The sequence below is a fragment of the Canis lupus genome, chromosome 5 (genome assembly GCF_048164855.1).
Source record: "Canis lupus baileyi chromosome 5, mCanLup2.hap1, whole genome shotgun sequence".
NCBI lineage: Eukaryota > Metazoa > Chordata > Mammalia > Carnivora > Canidae > Canis > Canis lupus.
The window spans coordinates 23,667,851-23,691,362 of record NC_132842.1 but is presented as its reverse complement, the minus strand read 5'-3'; the positions used below and the strand labels follow the sequence as shown (position 1 = coordinate 23,691,362).

Genomic DNA, 23,512 nt, shown 5'->3' with positions numbered 1-23,512 from the left:
CTTCTAGAATGAAGAGGTTGCTGCCTGCTTCCACCATCTCTGAGGCGAGGAGAACACCCAGGAGTTTCCCAGAAGTGCTACAGCTCCCATGGAAAAGTAGAATGCTGCTGGACACCTGGGTCCAGGGGCTTCTGTGCTCCACCAGCCCACAGACCCTCTCTGAACACCACCCCCAGCACCAGTCCCTGCCTGGCCAAAATATCCTACTAGCCTCCTTAGCTTGGCTTTTAAGACCCTCAGGAACCTGGCCCCATCTGCCCTTCTGTCTCCCCCAAAATCTCCTTTGTCTCTGGAAAGACAGCAGTCCTTCCTCATAGAAGATACTCGCGCTTTCCTGTCCCAGAGGCTTGTATTTTATTTTATTTGTATTTCTTCTTTCTGGAAGAGTTTCCACATGTGACAACTCCATCCCCACCCCCACCCCATCCCCACAGACATAGCTTATCATTTCAGATCAGTCTCAAATGCCATTTCCTCCTTCCCTAGCTGGAGGCAATTGCTTCTTCCTTTGTGTTCGCCTAGTAGAGGGTTTGATCAGCTTCTGTAACTGTCATTTATCTTTCACATTCTATCTGGTATTCCAGTTTAGGAATATGTCTTATTAGGTCAGAAAACCTTTGATTCAAACATCTTAGTCAAGTTGAAGCCTTTAATAATGCTGAGCATATTTTTAAATTCCAGTGATATAAATATGTGTATCATTCAGAAATACCTAAGACATGGTCTGTCCTCAAATTGCTTGAGGTCTAGAGGGTGAGAGAGGCAACCTACAAATAAGGCGACAGAGCTAAGGACAGGCGGTGGGGTCGCCGGGAGGACAGAGAGGCTGAGTCAGCTTGGGAAGAGGTGCAGGGGTGGAGGTGGGCAGAGTCTGGGGAGGAGGGGATACCGGATGCTGTGAATGTGGACACGCTGAGACCAGGCACAGACCTCCTCCCCTAACCTGGGGTTGGGGGTGCCAGAAAGGCTTAGGGGCAAAGAAGAGAAATAAGTTCCATTTCACAGAGCCAGGGCAAGAGTATGTTTCTGTAAGAACAGAGCAATAAACAGCACCAAAATTAAGTACAGAGACGCCGTGACAAAAGGTCATCATTACTGCAAGACTTACCGTGGGAAGCATGCAAGGTGCACGATCCTGAGCTCTGCCTTGCAGAGTCTCCCACGGAAACTGAAGGCACCTTCTAGAATTTAAGTCTCGGTTGCTGTTTGAGCTTCTTCATCTGCATGAGTTAGAATTGTGCTTTTCAGTCTGGGGACTGCAGATATATTTAAAAGATATTTTTTCCCCCTTTAGAGGGAGTCTATTAACGAAGCACTGAATTTCAGTTTTCCTACCTGTGGGTTTGTGCAGTGTCCCACTATGGCCAGCAGGAGGCAGCACAACCTCATGTTCTGTGTCAGGATGCTCCTTGCTGGAGTGAGGTCGGCCCCTTGGGGGGAGGAGGAGCTGCCTGTGTTCCCTTCTCTGTATCCTGAAAACGATAGGAATTAAGTCGTGGCCAGACATCCTCAAACATTCAGGGATGTGGGGGGTGCCGGGCCTTGGCCCTGCAATCTGAAAATCTCAAAGCTTTTTGCAAAGGAGTCTTGTTCTCATTTCTGCAAATGGAAACCGGTCTGTACTTCACAGTGGGCCTACAATGTAAAGTTAAGGGAAGGGGCCTGGTGGGTCCCTCGCATGCAGATGTAACCAAACTAAACTAAGCATCTCAGCAAACTTCCACCTATTAGGAATGAAAAAGTGGAAAAGCACAAAAGAGAATAAATATATAACAAGAACAAGATGTTACGTGGGGAACGGTTTTGTGCTCGCCTATGGTTTGGAGACCCTGCCTGCTACGGTCTCTTACAGATTCGTAATGCTCTGCAGTGTGCTCATAGCTCATAGTAGCTGTGTCCCGCAGAAACAGAATACAAGCCACAGATGCAGTTTTAGATTTTCTAGCAAGCCACGTTATAAAAGTAAAAAGAGGGGCGCCTGGGTGGCTCAGTCGATTGAGCATCCAACTCTTGATTTCAGCTCAGGTCATGATCTCTGGGTCCTGGGATCAAGCCCCACATCGGGCTTCATGCCTAGCATGGGGCCTGCTTGAGATTCTCTTTCTCTCTCTCTCTGCCTCTGCATCTTCCCCCCATGCTCTCTCTCTCTCTCTAAAAATCAATCAATCTTAATAAAAATAAAAGAGGAAAAAGGAACAGATTAAATTAACTTTAATAATATATTTTATCAAACCCAATATACTCAAAATAGTATCATTTCAAAGCGTCACCAATATCTTAAAAATATAAGTGTCAGGCAGCCCAGGTGGCTCAGCGGTTTAGCACCGCCTTCAGCCCAGGGCCTGATCCTGGAGACCCAGGATTGAGTCCCACGTAGGGCTCCCTGCATGGGGCCTGCTTCTCCCTCTGCCTGTGTCTCTGCCTCTCTCTCTGTTTCTCGAATAAATAAAATCTTAAAAAAAATCTATCATCTATCTCTCTATCTATCTATCTATCTATCTATCATCTATCTATCATCTTCATCTTTGACACGGGGGGTGTATTTCACACCGAGAGCACACCTCCCTGTGGATTAGCTACGTCTTAGTCCCGGAGGCTTGGTGGCTGTGCGTGGCCCGGGGCTGCCGTGCTGGACATCTGGGGCTCAGAGGACCCAGGCCTGGAGGGAACCCCACGGAAAGCAGACACACCACCAGGAGGTTACAGGGAAAGGTGATGGAAAAAGAATTGAAGACACATTCAGGTTAACTGAAAGGCCAAGATCTTGGAAGAGAGCCTGGGGGGGGAGGGGGGAGTGCTAAATGACAATGACTTAAACTAAGATGAGAGACCCTTGCCACTGCCCTTCTCATGATGCCCCAGGTGGAGACGGGCCGAGGCGCTCCTGTTGGAGGCCAGGAGGCAGGATAGTCTCCTATGTGTTTGCTGCTTTGGCTTCTAGCCCCTTCCTTCCTTTTCTTCCTTTTCTTCCTTCCTTTCTTTCTTTCTTTCTTTCTTTCTTTCTTTCTTTCTTTCTTTCTTTCTTTCTTTCTTTCTTAGATTTTATTTATTCATTAAAGGGGGGACACACAGAGAGGCAGAGACACAGGCAGAGGGAGAAGCAGGCTCCCTGCGGGGACTCGATCCCGGGACTGCCCTGAGCCCGGGGCAGCCTCCCAGCCGCTGAGCCACCCAGGAGCCCCTGGCTTCTAGTTTCAGCTCCTGCCTCGCTGCTTCTGGGTGTCTACAGGTTGAGGCCGTGAGGCGTTGGGCGATTTTTTTTCCTTTAAATCTGCAAATCCTGTAGAGTATCAGCAACTACTCGTCAAGCTCTTCAGCACCAGATCATCGTGGCTCCCCGTCTCATCCCAATTTTCTGGTTCCCAAACTTTTTGCTGTGTCCGCGTGCAGACACTCTTCACTCCCTGCCCCGACCGGCCTCCACCTTTGTCTCACCTTTGGGCCGGATTCCCAGAGACAGAAAAAGTGACAGACCTGAAGTATTCGGTGTCCCCTCCCCCTCCACGACCTGCTCTGCTACTTGCTCTCAGGAGCCTCTGGAGAAACGCTTTAGGATCCCCCCTACTGATGGGTGTGGTTCTTCAGCAGGTGCCACATAATTGCATCATGAACTCAAGTCAGCAGGGCTTCTCTAGAACTTTCTGTGCTGGCTCTGGTGGCTGTCGGGAGGATAATGGCCGTGGAACGAGCAGCCCAGGCCTTTTGCAGAATGCCCACACCTACCTCGGAGCCCAGCCAGAGGCTGTTTGCTTTTCCCCTCAAGTACTTCGCAGGTTCCACGGTCTGTTAACAATCTAAGAGCCGAGGCCTCCTCTAGGGTTACTAAAGGGGCATCTCCTTTTGTTAGGAAAGAAGGTGTGTCATTATTTTGCTCAGGTTCAGACACCTGATCCAAGCCAGCAAATCTCCCGAGGATGCTCCTTTTTTATTTTTATTATTTAAAAAAATTTTTTTAGGATGCTCTTTTTTTAAAAAAGAATTTTTATTTATTTAATTTATTATTATTATTTTTTACATTTTACTTATTTATCCATGAGAGACACACAGAGAGAGGCAGAGACACAGACAGAGGGAGAAGCAGGCTCCCTGCGGGGTCACTACCTGAGCCAAAGGCAGGTGCTCAACCAGCCACCCAGGTGACCCCCCCCCCCCAGGATGCTCCTTAAGTAACTTGCTGAGTTACTTCCTCAAGTGGGCAGCGCCCCGAAACCAAACCTGCTCTCCGATTGCCCCTCTTGGAAGGCAGCAAACATCTGCCAGGCTCGGAGGAACCTGTTTCATGTAAACACGCACAGCTTCGCTCTGTCGTCTTGTGACTTGTGCGTAGATCCAGGGAACTGAGCGGGGACCACATGCTTTCGATAATTCTTTTGGCAAGTAAGCACTTCCTGAAGCCAGGATTTCTCATTATCCTTTCCCTTCCTTTGCTGTGGAGAAAAATACATACATATTTTGTTGATTGCACTTTCTGAAAGTCACTTGTGTGTTTTTTGGTGTCTGAAACAACTTCCACAGCCAAGAGTGTTGGTGGGGTTACTTTCCCTCCTGCGGGTGAAGTTACTTTCTTTCTACTGTGGGAGCTGAAAAAATGACCTGCAGAGAAAGAGGGAGGGTAGGTAGGTCAGGGTGGGTGCCCCCCATGCTCCTGGGGCCGCCTGCCCGGGACTCCCGGGGCCTGCTGTTCCAGCCTCACCCCTTCCTTCTCAGCTAGCTTTGCTCTCAGAAGCTGAGAAGGGTCATTTATGCCTTAGGTTTGGGGGTTGTTGTTTTTAGATATCATACATGTATCCTAAAAATTCAATTCTTTAAAGTGCTTTTTTTTATAAACAAGATTTTATTAATTTATTTGAGAGAGGGACGCCCAGGTGACTCAGTGGTTGAGCATCTGCCTTCTGCCCAGGGCGTGATCCTGGAGACCGGGGATCGAGTCCCACATCGGGCTCCTGCATGGGGCCTGCTTCTCCCTCTGCCTGTGTCTCTGCCCCCCTCTCTCTCTGTGTCTCTCATGAATAAATAAATGAAATCTTTTAAAAAAAATTTATTTGAGAGGGGGCAGGAGAGAGAGCATGAGCAGAGGGAGGGGCAGAGGGAGAAGGAGCCTGATGGGGGGCTGGATCCCAGGGCCCCCAGATCATGACCTGAGACACCCGGGCGCCCCTAAAGTGCTTTTTTAGTATATTGCAAGATCGTACCACCATCACCCCTATGTAGTTCCAGAATATTTTTGTTACCCCAGAAAGAAACCTCGTACCCATTAACTGTCACCCTCCTTGCTGCTGTGAGCATGTCTTTCTGTACACGTTGCTGCGTGGACCTACTTTTTCATCTCTCTTGGTTATACGGTTTGGGATGGAATTTCTGGGTCCTATGGTAACACCACGTTTAACTTTTTGAGGAATCTTTCTCCGAAGGGCCCACTGCATTTTACATTTCCCCCAACAACGGAGGAGCAGGCTCCATTCTCTGCATCCTCACTCCCCACCCACACTGGTTATCATCTTTGGGCTGCTGGTGTCCTCAGGAGCAGGCAGTGGGCTCTCCGGGTTGTTATTTGCATTTCCATAGTAACTGATGATGTTGAATGTCTTTTTATGTGTTTATTGCATTGCCTATCTTCTTGGGAGAAACATCTCTTCAAACCCCTTTGCTCAGTTCTCGGCTGGGTTATTTGCCTTCTCGGTGTTCAGAGTGATTTGTGTATTCTGAATATTAGACCCATATCAGGTACAAGATTTGCAAATACTTTTTCCCATCCCGTGAATTTTCTTTTTGCTTCCCCGATGGCTCCTTTGAAGCACAGGAGTTTTAAATTTTGAGGAAGCCTGAATTATCTATTTTACTTGGTTGCTTATGTTTAGGATTATTTTTAAGCTACGTCACCTCTTTCAGTGTACTTACCTTTTAGATCTTAGCTTTTTTTTTTTTTTTTTTTTTTTTTTTTAGATTTTGTTTATTTATCATGAGAGACATACAGAGAAAGGCAGAAACATAGGCAGAGGGAGAAGCAGGCTCCCTGTGGGGGAACCAAGTCCCAGGACCCCAGGGTCACACCTTGGGCCAAAAGCAGACGCTCAACCACTGAGTCACCCAGACGTCCCATGACTCCCTCAAAACTTAACTACTAACAGTCTACGGTTCATCGGAAGCCTTACCAATATCATACACAGTTGATCAATATGTATTTTGTATCCTATATGTGTTATATGCTATATTCTTACAATAAAGCAAGCTAGAGAACAGAAAGTGATATTAAGAAAATTGTAAGGGAGAGAAAATTTATATACTGCACTGTATGTACATATGTATGTATGTATTTATTTATTTTTAAAATATTTTATTTATTTATTCTTGAGAGACACAGAGAGAGACAGAGACACAAGCAGAGAGAGAAGCAGGCTCCATGCAGGGAGCCCCAAGTGGGACTCGATCCCGGGATTCCAAGATCACGCCCTGAGCCAAAGGCAGACCCTCAACCCCTGTGCCACCCAGGAGTCCCCATAAGTATTTTTTTAAAAGATTTTATTTATTTATTTATTTGAGAGAGAGAGAAAGAGCATGAGTGGGGTGGGGGGAAGGGTAGATGGAGAGGCTGAGGAAGCCGATGTGGGGCTCAATTCCAGGACCCTGAGATCATGACCTGAGCCCAAGGCAGATGCGTATCTATCTGATTGGGCCACTCAGGTGCCCCAAATATGTATTTACTCTCAGTAGTCTTCTGATTATTTTAAAAACACACACACATAAAACACTTTTAAATGATACAGCAACACTTTCAAATTCTAAGCCACTTGGACCTATTAGAGAACTAACACAAAATTACAGATCAAAATTAGAACTGGTTGTTAGCAGGGGACCAACGAGATAACTCTACGCCGGGGAGACAAGGGCTGGTTAAGCTACCTGTGATCTCAAGTGAACTGAGTTGCAGTGTCTGGCATGTAGTAGGCGCTCAGTAAGTGGTTACTGAAGCCATGATCTCAAGGACTGAAACAATTATTCTCTCTCTCTCTTTTTTTTAAAGACTCCATTCATTTATTCACAAGAGACCTAGAGAGAGGCAGAGACACAGGCAGAGGGAGAAGCAGGCTCCATGCAGGGAGCCCGACGTGGGACCCCAGGATCGTGCCCTGGGCCGAAGGTAGGCTCTAAACCGCTGAGCCACCTAGGGATCCCCTGAAATAGTTATTCTCTTGGTAAAAGTAGTGGAAAGGGAAAGCCCTGACATGGGGAAGCCAGGGTTCTAAGCTCAACTGTATGACCCTGACAGATATACACTCTCTGCTGCTCATCCCCCTCATCAATAAGGTGTACAGGTATGGGTGTAGACCTCTAACTTTGGGCATGTGGATTGCTGGCCAAATGTGATCCATGCAACCTGGAGATTGGCTCTTGCTCCTTCTCTCTGGGCCTGTGTGTGTGTGTCTCTCTCTTTTTTAATATTTTATTTTTAAGTAATCTCTACACCCAACGTGGGGCTCACATTCAAGACCAAGATCCAGAGTTGCATGCTCCACCGACTGAACCAGCCAGGGACCCCTCTCTCTGTGTGTTTTAATCCAAGTAAAATTCATGTAACATACAGCTAACCATTTTATTTTATTTTTAAAGATTTTATTTATTTACTCATGAGAGACACAGAGAGAGGGGCACAGACACAGGCAGAGGGAGAAGCAGGCTCCATGCAGGGAGCCCGCCGTGGGACTCGATCCCGGGTCTCCAGGATCACGCCCTGGGGGCGCTAAACCACTGAGCCACCGGGCTGCCCCAGCTAACCATTTTAAAGTAAACAATTCAGTAGCATTCAGGACATTCTCAGTGCTGTGCATACACTACCTCTGTCTAATTCCAAAACATTTTTATTACCCCCAAAAGAAATTCCACCACTTAAATAAGCAGTCACTCCCCATTCCCCCCTCCTCCCAGCCCCTGGGAACCATCCATCTGCTGACCCTCTCTGTGGAGTCCCCTATTCTGAGCGTTTCCTATAAGTGGAGTCATACAGTTATGGGACCTTTTGTATCTGACTTCTTTTCACTTGGCATAATGTTTTGAGGGTCATCCATGTGGTGGGATGTTCTTCATTCCTTTTCATGGCTGAACTCAACTCTGTTGAGTTGCCCTGCTAATACATATATATTTTTAAGCAAAATTAAAATTCATTACTTACTTTTCCAGAAACAGAGAGACCAACCGTCTCTACCAGCCCTTCGCCATGTTATGTAACCACAGCCCGTTGGGCAGAATGTTGCACTAACAGGATTGGACCTATTAGTCACTGTAGTCGAAGCCGACTCTAATTAATCAGATAATGGAAGCCGGTCCAGTTTAATTCCACTCAAATAATATCATGACATCTGGGCACTATCAGGGATTATTGGCAGAAGAGAATAGACAAATATGATTAAAGCCTCTGAATGGATTTGATTCCTGTCTGCGGCATGCCATGGACCACTGTCGTGAAGGGCCAACCTCCCTGCTGCCCTCACCAGTAGAACCCCCCCACGGCCGGCGTCACAGTGGGGAAAAATGCTCTGCTCTGGGGCCTTTCCAACTCCAAAAATATGTGATTCCATGGGTCCTTAGTTTACTTCTGCCCAGAAGTGCTCAGATTTCTGCATCTAGAGACATTTGGGGAAAACCTCCAGTGTATGTGACAAGTCAGCTGAACCGTCATCAGGAGCGCCCCCCCAGGCAGTGAGGACGAGGGTTTAGATTCGGAGGGACCCTTGAGACCTCACACAGGAAGTAGTCACAAAAGCTAGCTTGTGATTGAACCCCCAGACATGGGCATCTGGAGAGCCAAGGTTACAGGTTCTGGACGCCGGGGGCAAGAGTTGAGCTACCTTTGGGTCTCTTCTTTCATTTCTTTTCTTTTTAAGATTTAATTTATTTATTTGGGGTGGCTGGGTGGCTCAATGGTTGAGTGTCTGCCTTGGGTTCAGGTTGTGATCCTGGGGTCCTGGGATCAAGTCCTGCATTGGGCTCCCCACAGGGAGTCTGTTTCTCCCTCTGCCTGTATGTCTGCCTCTCTCTGTGTGTCTCTCATGAAAAAAATGAGAGACAGAGAGAGTGAGCATGAACAGTGAGCAGAGAGAGGGATAAACAGACTCCCTGCTGAGCAGGGAGCCCAACTCGGGGTTCCATCCCAGGACCCTAGGATCATGGCCTGAGGCCAAGGCAGACGCTTCACCAACTGAGCCACCCAGGTGCCCTCTTCTTCGGTTTCTTTTACTCTTTCTCAGGGGTAATGGGAGAAACCAAGGGACCCTCAGTAGGAAGGGAAGGAGCAGAGTAGATTTTTTTAAAGCAGTGGCAGCTACGTGAATGAAGTGCGAAGGGAAGAAAGTGGAGATGTAGAACTACACAAGGTAGTCGAATGGAGTCCTTTGGAGGTCAGGTCAGAGAAACAAAGGGATGAACTCTCAAAGCCATGGTTTACTCAACTGAAAAATATGACTAATAATCAAAAAGCACTTCTCCCTTATAAGTGAAATCAAAGACTATTTGTCTTTCCTAATCTGGCTTATTTCACCTAGCATAATACCCCGTAAGTCTGTCCAGGTTGTCGCAAATGACAAGATTTTATTCTTTTTAGTGGCTGAGTGATACTCCATTATATATTTAGATATATGTATATATATGTCGCATCTTTATCCATTCATCTATCGATGAAAACTTGGTTTGATTTCATATCTTGGGTATTGTAAATAAAGCTGCAGTAAACCAAAGAGAACCTATATCTTTCTGAATTAGTGTTTTCATTTTCTTGAGGTGGGCACCCAGTAGTAAAATTACTGGGTAGGATGGTACTTCTATCTTTAGGGTTTTCTTTTTTTTTTTTTTTTTTAAGATTTTATTTATTTAAAAATAAATAAATAAATAAAATGTGTCTCTCATGTGACACATGTGAGACACACACACAGAGAGGCAGAGATATAGGCAGAGGGAGAAACAGACTCCCTTTGGGGAGCCCGATGTGGGACTCGATCCCAGATACCCCAGGATCACGACCTGAGCCAAAGGCAGATGCTCAACCACTGAGCCACCCAAGTATCTTCAAGGTTTTGTTTTGTTTCTTTTTTTTTCCCTTATGCTCCGTTTATTTATTTATTTATTTATTTAGTAAACTCTACCCCTATTGTGGGGCTTGAACTCCCAACCCCAAGATTGAGAGTCCTACACACTACCGAGTGAGCCAGACCAGCACCTGAGCTATCTTTAGTTTTTTGAGGAAACTTCACATTGTTGATCCTGGTGGTCACCCCTATTTACATTCCCACCAAGAGTGTACGGTGGTTTCCTTTTCCCAACATCCTCTCCAACACTTGTTATTTCTTTTCTTTTTGATACTAGCTGTTGTGATGGCATGATACACTATTGTGGTGAGCATTCTATAATGTATATAATTGTTGAACCACTCTATTGTACACTTGAAACTAATTTAATATTACATGTTAATTATACTTCAATTAAAAAAAAAAAACAGGGGATCCCTGGGTGGCTCAGTGGTTTAGTGCCTGCCTTTGGCCCAGGGCACGGTCCTAGAGTCCTGGGATCGAGTCCCGCATCGGGCTCCCGGCATGGGGCCTGCTTCTCCCTCTGCCTGTGTCTCTGCCTCTCTCTCTCTCTCTCTCTCTCTGTGTGTCTATCATGAATGAATAAATAAAATCTTAAAAAAAAGAACAACACTTCCCACTATAAGGTGCCAATAGAAAAATGTCAGCATTGGTTGCACATACTGGTGATGCCATTGAAGAATCAGGATATCCCACTCCAAAATATGCTACTTTGGAATAAGGACTATTTTGGACTGATGGCAATTGTGGATCAACAGATGCAGGAAGGGTTCTCTGGCCTCCCCTTATCTGCCTAAAAGCAGAGCATAAATTTCCTCTTGTACCAGGAAGAGGAGAGCAACTTACCACTGGAGACAGAGAGTCAGCACTGAGATGAGTCTGTATAATCAGATGTTACTAAAGTAACACTTATCTTCCATCTGTTCCCCCATATATATCCTAGTCACTTCCCTATAATTTATCATCCTTTGAAGCCCAAACCCCCTTTCCTTTGTTAAAATGGTATATACGCCTCCAAGTCTAACCACCTCTTTGAGTTTTGCTTCTTTCTGTGAATTCCCATGAAAGAATATTAATAAATATTGTGTGCCTTTTCTCCTGTTAATATGTCTTTTGGTGGTTTAATTTGCAGGCCCTCATGAACGAACTTCAGAGTGTAGAAGAAGTTTTTCCTCCCTTATACCATGTACCTTACAACATGGATGGACAACCCTGAGGGGTGCTCTGCATTTTGCCACTGTGCCTCCTCACAGCTTGATTCAATGCCTCGGTATTGTAAGAATTTGCCAAAGCTATTTTTCTGATGGCTGTCCACTAGAGTTGTTTAGTAAATACCTGTTGACTCATTGGCTGAGGACATGTTAACAGGAATTAGCAGGGAACAGCTTTTTTCTAAGGAGTTTTAGTCACAGACTCAGATTGCAAAAGGGAGTAGAAACAGGCAGATGGTGAGGTGGGGCTTGGAAGAAGAACCGAAAACGTGTTTGCTGAGAAGTTTCCTGAAAATCATCAGAAGCACAAAGTGGTAACTTTGTTAGTTTCTTTCATTTTCCGTAAGACGCAAGGAAGCTCACCAATGTAAAAGAATCTTAATGCAAACTATTGACTGATTTGAAAAGAGTGGACTATCTGGTCCTTCAGAAAGGATGTATCTCATCAGAAAAATATTCCAAGGCAGGAATTTTGTTTAGTGAATGTAGATGACAAAGTCTCTTGACTGTAATCCCCAAAGACATGTGGGTGAAATTTTAGTTTCCCAGAGTAAGTGTGTTATTAAGCCTCGGGAGAAGGACAGTACATGACACATCTTAAAAAATATCTGGGCATCGTATAGAGAAGATGAATCACTGCCTTGTTCACCTGAAACGAATGCAACACTGTGTGTCAACTCAACTCGAATAAGAAAACTTTGTTTATTTTAAAAGATTTTATTTATTTATTCATGAGAGACACACAGAGAGAGAGAGGCAGAGACACAGGAAGGTGGAGAAGCAGGCTCCATGCAGGGAGCCCCATGTGGGACTCAATCCCGGGACTCCAGGACCACGCCCTGGGCCGAAGGCAGGTGCTCAACCACGGAGGCACCCAGGTGCCCCAAATAAGAAAAGCTTAAAGAGATATTTAGGGATCTTAGTGGGGGCCTCTGATTTAATATCTCAATTGCGCAGTAGCAGGCAGGACAAGAAACAAATTGTGTTTTACGTCTTAAATGAGAAATAAGGGTAGCCCTGGTGGCCCAGCGGTTTAGTGCCGTCTTTGGCCCAGGGTGTGATCCTGGAGAGCCAGGATTGAGTCCCGCATCGGGCTCCCTGCATGGAGCCTGCTTTTCCCTCTGCCTGTGTCTCTGCCTCTCTCTGTCATGAACTAATAAATAAAATCTTAAAAAAAAAAAAAAAAGATTAAATGAGAAATAACATGGTTACCAAAGGTTGCTATTTTAGTGTGGCTCCGAGGCCACTGCGATGCCAGCAGGGAGATGCTGGGACCATCCTTCCCAGGGCAGAGCAGAGCGAGGTTACCCGTCGCTGCAGAGCCTGAAGCTGACCAGGCCGGCCGTGCAGGCTGCGGGAGGTCCGCGGCCCCGGCCCGGTGCTGAGATGCTGAGATGCCACCTCTGACCACCTCTGACCATCTCGGAGATGGGCCCGTTTGCTCCGGGGTCAGTCCGTAGGGGTCGTGTTCCCCCACCTCCCCGGCCTCCCCACCTCCCGAGGTGGCTCACACCACGGAGGACACAGTGCAGAAAGGAAAAAAAAAAAAAGAGCACTGGTTCAGGAATAACACACACACACACACACACACACACGAATAGGAAAAGTTTGGTCAGCTGGAAAGGAAGGAGCAAAAGGGGGAGGGAAAAAAGAAAAATGCAGCGTGGCGCGTCCTTGTGGTCAGCGGCGAGAATCCGGGCAAACTGGCTGTTCTCACGCGCCGCGCGCCGAAGTCGCGGCCAGGCCAAGGGCAGATAAAGGAATCCAAGGCCGGCGGCCAAAGCCCGGAGGTCAGACTCCGGAGGAGTTCAGAAGTTCAGGAAAATAGAAGAGGATTATCGCTCAACGGTTCTGTGAACCCGAGAGAAGGTGGGACGACAGGAAGCCCTGGGCGTGGCCGGGGCGAGGGGGCGGGGCGGGGCGGGAGGGGGGGAGGTGGGCGGGGCGAGCGGGAGGGGGCGGGGCAGAGGGGTGATTGGAGGGGCGGGTGGGGGAGGGGAGGTGGGCGGGCAGAGAGGTTGGTGGGCGGGGCAGAGGCGGGGAGATGGGCGGGGCGAGCGGGAGGGGGCGGGGCAGAGGGGAGATTGGAGAGGCGGGTGGGAGAGGGGAGGTGGGCGGGACAGAGAGGTTGATGGGCGGGGCGAGCGGGAGGGGACGGGGCAGAGGGGAGATTCGAAGGGCGGGTGGGTGAGGGGAGGTGGGCGGGAGAGGGGGAGATGGGCGGGGCGAGCGGGTGGGGGCGGGGCAGAGGGGAGATTGGAGGGGCGGGTGGGTGAGGGGAGGTGGGCGGGGCGGGACACAGGGGAAATGGGCGGGGCGGGTGAGGAGGGGCGGGGCAGAGGGGGAGATGGGCGGGGCGGGGAAGAGGGATGATGGGCAAGGCAGGGGCGGAGCAGAGAGGGGAGATTGGAGGGGCGGGTGGGTGAGGGGAGGTGGGCGGGGCACAGGGGAGGTGGGCGGGGCAGAGGGGGGAGATGGGCGGGGCGGGGGCGGGGAAGAGGGATGATGGGCAAGGCAGGGGCGGGGCAGAGGGGAGGTGGGCGGGGCGGGGCACAGGGGAGGTGGGCGGGGCGGGGCAGAGGGGGAGATGGGCGGGGCGGGGGCGGGGCAGAGGGATGATGGGCAAGGCAGGGGCGGGGCAGAGTGGGGAGATGGGCGGGGCGGGCAGAGAGGGGAGATGGGCGGGGCGGGGGGGCGATGGGCTGGCTCACAGCGGGTCCGGGGTGCAGGGTGCTGGGTGCTGGGAGCGAGGCAACCTCGGGTCCGCGGGTGGAGGTGGGCCGGCCTTGCTTCTCCCAAAGCGCTTCCTCAACCAAATTAGCTCCTTAAAAAAAAAAAAAAAAAAAAAGACGACGAGGTTGGAGAGGACGGTGGAGGACGATTTCCAGGCAGGCTCCATTTTCCTACTCTGGGAGAGCAAATTCTCTCTGCCATGGCCTTCCCGTGTGTGTTCCAAGTGTGTCAGTGCTCTATGTGTACGTGCATGCATGTGCACACGGCATGTATATGCAAGTGCACGTGCACAGAAGTGTGTGTACACACACGCACACACACACTTCCGTTTTACATAAAACCGTGGCTGATGAGAGAAGGCGCTCAGAGCCGCATGGAACAAAGGAAGCCGCAGAGGTAGCTCTGCGCTCCTGGCAGCCCCCACCCTGCAGGACCCCCCCCCCCCCACGGAGTCTAGGCGACTAGGAGATAGTGAAAAAGATGGAGAGGTAGTAAGTGGGGTGTGGGCAGGGCAAATCAGAGAGCCGAATTACTGCCCAGAACAGGAGACACAAATCAGCAGGAAAATATTGACGGCGAGGAAGAAAAAGGGAAATTTGTGTAAATGTTGAATGTGAAAGATCAAATGGAGACAAACACACAAGTTCAAGAATAAAATCTAAAGCAGAAGGCCAGGCAGGTCCTAATCAAAGCCTGAAGCAGGAAGGCCCGTGGAGGGAAGGGAAGAGAGTCACAATGCAGATAAAAATTAGGATAAATAAAAACGGATGAAAAGAATTTTGTAAAGATACAATTTTTAGTATGCTCAAGTTTCAAGGCTTTCTTAAGATGAAGCAGACGGGACACAATATTAGACTTTATTTTATTTTTTTAAAGATTTTATTTATTTATTCATGAGAGACACAGAGACAGAGAGGCAGAGACACAGGCAGAGGGAGAAGCAGGCTCCGTGCAGGGAGCCCGATGTGGGACTCGATCCGGGGACTCTGGGATTGTGCCCTGGGCCAAAGGCGGCGCTAAACCGCTGAGCCACCCTGGCTGCCCCAATATTTAGACTTTAAAGGCCGAGATTAGAGCTTGAAAGGTAAGAAGGAAGATGAAGAATGTGTTTTTTGTTCAGCTAGACTTACTGTTGATTTAAAAAAATAATAATTTTCAATATTTGGTCATAAGGTTTTGAGGCATTCTTAGAAATTTGAAATGATAGCCAAAAGGGAATTCAGAGATAATTTTTAAAATATATATTTATTTATCCAAGAGGGAGAGAGAGCAAGCAAGAGAGAGCAGGGCGGAAGAGGGAGAGGGGCACAGGGAGAGGAAGAAGCAGGCTCCCCACTGAGCAGGGAGCCGGATGTGGGCGGGCGGCAGGCTCCATCCCAGGACCTGTTGTGCCCAAGATTGCGAATCCGAGAAACCACCAAGGAGCCGACACCGATGCAAGCACACGAGGGTTTATTAGCAAGCTCGAGCCTGGGTCCAAGTATACCCGACACAGCGGAGCAGGGACTTGGACCCCGAAGTGGGTTACAGCTGGGTTTTTTATAGGCTGGTCTAGGGGATTTTCAGAAGGGGTGGAGGAATTTCTCAAGTTCTGTTTACATTCTGATATGGGGCTTTCAAGGGCATTGAGCTCTGTTCTCATTCTAATATGGGACTTTCTACCACGGGGGTGGGCTCTGTTGTCTTTCTGATATGGGATTCCCTGCCAAGGACATTCTGCAGTTTTTCCTGTAAAGTTCAGCTCTTATTCACAGGGGCCTAAGATGGCTGTACTTGTGCTAATGCTAAACTTGAGGTGGAATGGCCTTAATTTTTCTTGGCCTCCACAGACCCCAGGATCATGACCTGAGCTGAAGGCAGATGCTTAACCGAGTGAGCCACCCAGGTGCCCCTGGGTGGTTTTTTTAAAAAAAAAAAAAAAAAAAAACAGTCTATATACTCTCTTTCCCTCAATCTCTCTTTCACATACACTGAGATATTCTTTCTCTGAAACATGTGCAGACATCATGATGCTTCGGTATGTTTTTCCGCAGAGTAAGGACATTCCCCTCCATGCCCACCAAACCACCATCCCCTAAGAAAACTGGTAATAATTCCATAGTAGCTAATGAGCCATCATATCAGCAATGCCAAGAATAGTTTCAGTTGTTTTTCCTTTTTTTTTTTTTTGATAAGAATCCAACCAAGGTCAGCCATCACATGTGCTTGCTTTGTCTCTTGGGAGTCTGTAGACCTTCTAGCCCAACCTTGTCATTTTGGGCATGAGAAACATTCTGTTGGGATAAGGTGATTTGGGCTCAAGGCCATTGCACAGCATGCACTCCATTTTACGTAAGCAAGATTTCATGGTCAAGAGAGCTTTAAGTTTTAAAATCCTTTTAAAATGATGAGTATCAAAAGTGGCATCACAGCACAGGAATGACTACTCCTCCCATCAGGACTGAGCCCTCTCACGTGTCACATAGTATAGGGACACTTGCATTCCGTAGCTCAGTGAATGCTTCTGCAAACCCCCGGGGTGACGGCGTGGAGAGCTGTGGTCCCCGTTGGTCTCTGTCTGTCCCTGTCACATAGGAGAGGCTCAGCGCTCTTTTCCAGTCTGCCCGAGGCCTGGTGGCTGGTGGACAACCCGGGTGGCACCTCGCTGAGCTTCTCTCCCACTTTTCTGCCTGGACCCTCGGAGCGTCCATCCATGCTGCTGCTTCTGAGTCTCTCAAGACCTTATCTGCGAACAACACGAGGTAAAACCTTCAGCCTTTGCCACTTAGGCCAATGCAGGTTAACGGGAATCGGAGGCCACATTTTTACAATAAAGGGAGACTCTGGGACATTTTGTAACACTAAGAGGAGGGACAGATTATGCAAATGAGAAATGCTGTTTGTGTTGCCAAGTGAACCTACATTCAGAGTTGGACGAATAGAAGTGGATCTCCTTCTTCTTCTTCTTCTTCTTCTTCTTCTTCTTCTTCTTCTCTCTCTCTCTCTTTTTTTTTTTTTGTAAATTATATGAAGATGCCAGGAAGTTTAGGATCGATATTATGCTTTATTTACCTTTCCATTCCCAGGATTAGTGCATCATTCAGAATATACGTAGATATTCAGATAATACTTTGTTTCAGCACATATTTCCTGAAGGCAGTCTGTGTGCCAGGTACTCTGCTGGCCTCTGTCCCCAGTAAGAAGCAGACACACAGGCTACTTCCGCTCTGATACACAGGATAGACGATAGGGTAAGTACCTGGTGTCCTGGGCATGAAAGGGGATCACCCGATACAGGCTAGATAGAACAGGAAAGGCTTCCAGAAGGACATGTCATTTCGGTGGAGGTGGAAGGTTGAATAGCAATTCAAGTGTGCTGAGCTGAATGTTTGGATTTTCTTGTAAGTAGCTTAAAACGACAGGGTAAAGTAAACCACTCACACAGACCTTTCTTGTTTGAATTGGCAAATGATATCCACAGTCCCTGAGCTGCAAGAAACCGGTGACAGTGGTAGCCTGTGTGTAGGAGACTGAGTGACCAGGGCAGGCAGGTTCACCCTTTGCACCCCTTGAATTGTTTACTAATTTGTAAAAAAATATTTAGTTATTTGGGAGAGAGAGAGTGAGCAGTGGGGCTGCAGAGGGAGAGGGAGAAGCAGACTGCCCGCTGAGCAGGGAGCCGGACACAGGACTCGATCCCAGGACCCCGAGATCATGACCCGAGCCAAAGGCAGACACTTAACTGATTGAGCCACCACAGTGCCCACTAATTTTTTTGAGTAATTAAAGGTGAATGTATGTTCTCCATGTAAGGTCATGGCAGAGAAGAGCTAGGGAAGGACATAAACGTATCATCCTTTAGGAAAATTTGAGGATGCTGTGGTCTAAGGGAAGGAGCAGTACTTCCCAATCTGCCATCACTCTGTGGGCTTCTTCAGAGTCCAAAGATGGAAGACTGTGCCAGGGAAGCTGTTGGAGGGAACGAACAAAAGTGAATGGATCCCCTCAAAGTCTTGGCAGCGTTTAAAAGAAAACCTTTAGAAACAGAAATGGGGAGAAAGTCTGGGAACAGAAGAGGAGAAAAGAAGACTCTTGGGAGTATGATGGCAAATGCATCCTGAAGCAATTAATGAATGTTTTTCCATCCTTAGATTTGTGTGTGTGTGTTTTTTTTTTAAGATTTATTTATTCATTTAAGAGAGAGAGAGTATGCTCCTGGGTGAGGGGAGGGGCATAGTGAGAGGGGAAGAGAGAGAGAGAAAGAGACCCTCAAGCAGACTCCTGGCTGAGCTCCAAGCCGACATGGGGCTCGATCTAACAACTCTGAGATCATGACCTGAGCCAAAACCAAGAGTTGGACATTCAACCAACTGAGCCCCCAGGCTCCCCTCCATCCTTAGTTTTATATGGCAGTGGTGGTTCACAATGTGAATCAGAGAAAGAGGAGTTTTGATGAGGAAGTTTTGTAAAGGCGACATGTCTCATCTGTGTGCAAGAGGGTTTGCATTCCTGTCTCAGGGTGTCCAAATGTGAATTTTTTAATGGAGTTTTTAAAAAAAGATTTTATTTATTTATTCATGAGAGACAGAGAGAGAGAGAGGCAGAGACACAGGCAAAGGGAGAAGCAGGCTCCATGCAGGGAGCCCAACACCAGACTCGATCCCCAGTCCCCAGGATCATGCCCTGTGCCGAAGGCAGGCGTTAAATCGCTGAGCCACCCAGGGATCCCTTAATGGAGTGATTTTTTTAAAAAAGAAATTTGAATAAGGGCAGTGCTTTAAAGAAAACATAAGACTTCTGTTAGTTTCAGTGCAAAATAAGAAGATGCTCTGTAGTGTCTGCAGGAAGGGCGTCCGGGCCGAGTCAGAAGGGCTGGAATTTGAATCCTGGCTCCACACTCAGTGGTGTTGGGACCTTGGGGATATTATTCAATTTCCTTACACTGCTGTGTGTTTATCAACAGCACAGGGGCATAGCCCACGTGACAGGATGGTTGTGCAGGCAACAGTGAAGTGGGAGCTTGCAGGCTGTCGCCCGTGTTACTTCCACACGGCGGTGTGGCCAGAGTCCTAGGAGCAGCCTGGGGCAGCAGGCTGCTGCTGGTTCCAGAAAGGAGATGTGAGAAGTGCAGTCGAGGGGCACCTGGGTGGCTCAGTGGTTGAGTGTCTACCTGCAGCTCAGGGTATGGTCCCCGGGTCCTGGGATCAAGTCCTGCATCAGGCTCCCTGTGGGAGCCTGCTTCTCCTGCCTGAGTCGCTCTCTCTCTCTTGCTCTCATAAATAAAATCGTTTTTTAATTTAAAAAAGTTTTTTAAAAAATATTTTCTTTATTTATTCCTGAGAGACACACAGAGAGAAGCAGAGACACAGGCAGAGGGAGAAGCAGGCTCCATGCAGGGAGCCCGATGCGGGACTCAATCCCAGGACCCTGGGATGACGACCTGAGCCGAAGGCAGGCGCTCAACCTCTGAGCAGCCCCAGGCATCCCAATTAATAAAATCTTAAAAAAAAAAATCCATCAGTGTACCTCTTTTTTTTTTTTTTTAAGATTTATTTATTCATAGTGGGGAGGGACGAGGGAGAGGGAGAGGGAAAGAGAAACCTGAGCAGACTCTGCGGTGAGCAGCGTCATTAACCGGAATATAATACTGATTTCAACTCCTACACCATTCCCACACACACTCCTGCTAAGCTGCAACCTTTTGCACTCTCTACTGGCTCTTGGGCCCTGCACAAAAACTCAGGTTGCTTTATGATGATTAAGTTTCCTCTTATTGTTTGGGATGATCGTGAAAGGTCATGAAATGGTCAAAATGATCACCGAGTCTCTTTCGGTGGATTGCTGGGTATCAGCAGGTTCCTCTGGGTTGCCTGATTTTACTGAGGTCTGTATCTCCCACTGTGTGTGTGTGTGTGTGTGTGTGTTTTAAAGATTTTATTTATTTCTTTGAGAAAGTGAGAATGAGAGAGAACACGAGTGGGGGGAGGGGCCGAGGAGGAGGGACAAATGACTCCCCACTGAGCAGGGAGCCCAAGACCCTGGGATCCCCACCTGAGCCAAAGGCAGATGCTTAACTGACTCAGCCAATCAGGTGCCGCAGAGCCCTGATTCTTCTTCTTCTTCTTCTTTTTTTTTTAAGATCCTGAATAGCCAAAGCAATCTTTTTTTTTTTTAAGATTTTATTTATTTATTCATAAGAGACATAGAGGGAGGGGTAGACACACAGGCAGAGGGAGAAGCAGGTTCCCCACAAGGAAACCGATGTGGGACTCCATCCTGGGATCCCAGGATCACAACCTGAGTCTAAGGTAGATGCTCAACCACTGAGCCACCCAGTGTCACCAAAACCCCGATTCTTAAACACAATCTTTAACCCTGATTTTCTCATCCCTTCACAATTGGAGAGGCTCGAACAGGGTAGAAGTGGAGACTAATCAAACACTAAAGACCCTGTTTTATTTTAAATTTTATTTATTTATCAGAGAGAGAGGCAAAGACACAGCAGAGGGAGAAGCAGGCTCCATGCGGGGAGCCCGACGCGGGACTGGATCCCGGGTTTCCAGCATCACGCCATGGGCCGAAGGCAGTGCTAAACCGCTGAGCCACCCCGGCTGCCCAAGACCCTGTTTTAGATTGACGTGGGACTACCAGCCCATATCTCTAAGTAAAGTTGTTCAACCTGTTACTGATCCACTTAATCCTACCGACACGCCTCTACTTACAAACAAGCTGCCCATGATCCGTTTGTTCGTAAGTTCAAAGTGATCAAGAGGGGTTAAAACTCCCTGTCCCCACATGCATTCCCACCAATGATGAACAGAGGTCAGACGTTTATAACTTTCAAATAAGTCATAGATTTCTCCTTGCTCATTTACATCTTAATGGGTACCCTTTGCCAAGATAGATGAGTGTTACCTACACTGAAAATCCTTAATGATCTCGTTGGATAGGACCGAGTGGGAGAAATGTGTTGCTCTGGAGAAGGGGAACCGGGGGGTTGGTTAGTAGAAACAGAATGTGGCAGGTGAGTCAAGTTAAGATCTGTAACAGGCCAGGAAGTTGTAGTGGAGCGGGAAGGGGGGCTGCGGTGACTGCATTTGTGGCCACATGACAGTGAGACACTAGGAATGCCATTGGACTGGAGGTAGGAGAGGGTATGATGGACCCTGAGTGGTGGGTGCCCTTCTCCCTGGAAACCAGGCCCTTCCCACAAGATATTCAGACGAAGCACAGGAATCCTGTCCTACGAGACCTTATGCCTAGTGACTGCACTCCAGCAGAAGAAGAGGGGTTGGAGGGGGGCTTTGCAGCACTCAGAGGATGAGGTGCTGCACAGGAAAGATTGAGTTAGGAGAACAAGAGCCGACAAGGGAGGTCCTGGGCACTGGAGACCTTCGTGGGTCCTTGCAGATGGGTGTCTTCTCCCAGGTGCGGTTTGGGGCTGAGTACATGATAAACCAGAAGGAAGCCCCCCCACCCATGCCTTACCATGGCCCCCGCTGCACTAGAGGCACATTGAGAAGGCACAGGAGAGGAGAGGCAACAAGTTTGGTAGGTGTGCAGGACATTCCTTAGCACTTGGTGTGTTCAGATCCACAGAAACTAATGACAGTGGCAGTGCGGTGGCCGCTTTACTGCAGTTCTGGGGGGTGAAGCCAGTGAGCCACCACTCTGGACCTGCTTTCTCTGCATCTGTGAAAGGTCTTCTGCTGAAAAGCTCCCACGAGATGTTTTAGCCCGCGCTTCTCAACCTCCTTTCCAAGGATGAGAGACTATTTCATGTCTTGCTAAAGACTTGACCCGGTATGCTCAACACTTTTTTTCTAATTTCCTGGGGTCACCGTAGAAAGGAATTAAATTAATCTTGCCTAACACAGTTGTACCTTGGAAAGACTAAGTTGTCATTGGTGTGTGGGATGTCTGGGGTGACAGGACAGAGAGGGGAGGAAGGAGCGTCAGGGAGATGGTGTTTGCGGTCGTTGTACCATGGACAATGGCAGTTGACTGTGTAGGAGGTTAGGGAGATGGAGAGGTTGGGAAGGATGAGCTGAGTGAAGGCTTTCAGACAGCAACTAAAAGGTCATTGGAGACCTTGGGGTTGAGGGGGAAACTAGGTTACAGGAGGTTAAGGAAGGAGTGGGTGGGTAGGAAATGGAGAAAACAGGTGTAAACTACTCTTTCAATCAGATCAGTGTGAAGAGAAGGCAAGAGGTAGGATGGGTAGGGGAGTGGGAAGGAGGGTCATTTTTAGGTTTGGGTAGTTTCGGGACAATCATAAAAAGACGGGAAGCAATTAATGTGTTTGGAAAGACTGAAGATATGAGCAGAGAGAAGACAAATGGTGGAGTGGAACCCTGAGGACGATGGAAGGGGCACCATTAAGAGCATGAGCACCTGGATGAAGGTGCCCTGGGAAGACAGGAGGATGCTGGTTTCTGAGAATAAAGGTGACAGTTTGGATGGACAGTCAGGAAAATGTTGATGTAAAATGAAGGCGTGTTGGAATAGGTCACTTCAGATGCTGATGCTGTCAAACAAATTTTAAAAATTTATTTATTTATTTATTTATTTATTTATTTATTTATTTATTTATTTGAGAGAGGTGGGTAGAGAGAGCCCTCAAGCAAAGGGAGGAGCAGAGGGGGAGGGAGAGAGACAAGGATACTTCACGCTGAGGATGGAGCCCAATGTGGGGCCATCCCAGGACTCCAAGATCATAACCTGAGTTGAAATCAAGAGTCAGACACTCAACCAACTGAGCTATCCAGTTGCCCCGATGCTGTCAAATTTTTTAGGGCAAGGCAAACTTAAGGATGAGGAATGGAGCGAGCTGGAGACTCAACCACTCACTCAGATGCCTTGATTTTGCACATAACTCCTTAATGCCTTCATGCCCTTGACCTATTGTGTCCAGTCTGCTCAACCCTACCTCGGAGAGACAAATGCCCTGTCTTCGTGGACTCTACATTCAATTGACGTAGCCGGAGAATAAGCAGTGGTGTAGTAGTAATAATAATAATATTACAGGATGGTGAACTATATAGGGTAATAGAGTATAGAGGGTGCTAGAGAAGGGAGGGTGGTTATCTCAAAATGGCCAGATTACAGATGATTTGTGGGGTTTTTTTGTATTTTTCTCTGTTTTCCAAATTATTTGCAGTAAACATGCACCCCACCCATTTAATTAGAAAAAAATAAAAGTGATGGGGAAGTGTTCTGTTAAGTTGCAATGACAGGTTTTAGACTCCTGTTCACTTTCTACCTAGTTCTTTTTTTGGCAAAAGTCTCTTTGGTTTGTTGTTTGCTGGTCCTCTGACTGCGAAGAGTGAACTTCATGGGAAAAGCAGGAGAGAAAGGGCGGGTGGATCTATGCCTTTCTCTTTCTTTACCTTCACCTGTAGGCAGAGTGCGAGAAACCCAAGGCTGATCTTGGTAGTTCTTGGGATTGTGATTTGGCAGAGTGGGAAATCATGCCTTGGGAAGCTGGGGTCCCACCTGGTTTACACTCTTCCT

General features: G+C 47.8%; 1 long non-coding RNA gene across 1 annotated transcript in view; it reads left to right on the top strand.

Annotated features, from left to right (window-relative positions):
• The window catches only part of LOC140633361 (uncharacterized), a 35,181-nt gene extending 14,499 nt beyond the window's left edge, over window positions 1-20,682 (top strand). Inside the window, exons 2-5 of the long non-coding RNA XR_012030976.1 lie at window positions 7,022-7,138; window positions 11,209-13,156; window positions 16,595-16,761; window positions 20,482-20,682. This is a non-coding gene — a long non-coding RNA (uncharacterized lncRNA). The remainder of the gene's footprint in view (window positions 1-7,021; window positions 7,139-11,208; window positions 13,157-16,594; window positions 16,762-20,481) is intronic.
• Window positions 20,683-23,512: the final 2,830 nt, after the last annotated feature.